The 379-nt window shown below is 33.5% G+C and overlaps 1 protein-coding gene across 1 annotated transcript in view; it reads right to left on the bottom strand.

The window, feature by feature from the left end:
* LOC119586819 (serine proteinase stubble-like) overlaps window positions 1–379 on the bottom strand; it is a gene marked incomplete at its 5' end in the record, with an annotated part of 16,039 nt that overhangs the window by 4,650 nt on the left and 11,010 nt on the right.

The raw sequence follows: 379 nt of genomic DNA, 5'->3' as shown, positions 1-379 counted from the left end.
GAACAAGGTATGTGTGAGAATGATCTTGAAGAGGAGACAAAATGAAGAGCATAATATGTGTAAGAATGCTTTTGAAGAGGAGGGAAAAGGGGAGAAGACAAAATGAAGAACAGAGTGTGGGTGAGAATAGAACAGTTCCACGAAACAAGGTTGAAATTTTGATGTAATTTCTTCTAATTCTGATGAATTTCACATTTTGTTCTCTTTAACTTTCTCGTCTGTAGCAATAAATTATTTTAACACCATTTAGAACTAACATTTCTTTTTTTTTCTCTCTGCGATTTTCTTTTTGTAAAAGGAGAAATTTCGAACTTATTGATAAAGTTCTTTCGTCGAGGGAGAATATCGTTTACAAACGTGATTCCTTCTTCGAGTCTCA

Source organism: Penaeus monodon, chromosome 22, assembly GCF_015228065.2.
Source record: "Penaeus monodon isolate SGIC_2016 chromosome 22, NSTDA_Pmon_1, whole genome shotgun sequence".
Lineage (NCBI taxonomy): Eukaryota > Metazoa > Arthropoda > Malacostraca > Decapoda > Penaeidae > Penaeus > Penaeus monodon.
The sequence above is the reverse complement of the archived record's forward strand: the minus strand, read 5'-3'. Positions and strand labels throughout refer to the sequence as shown.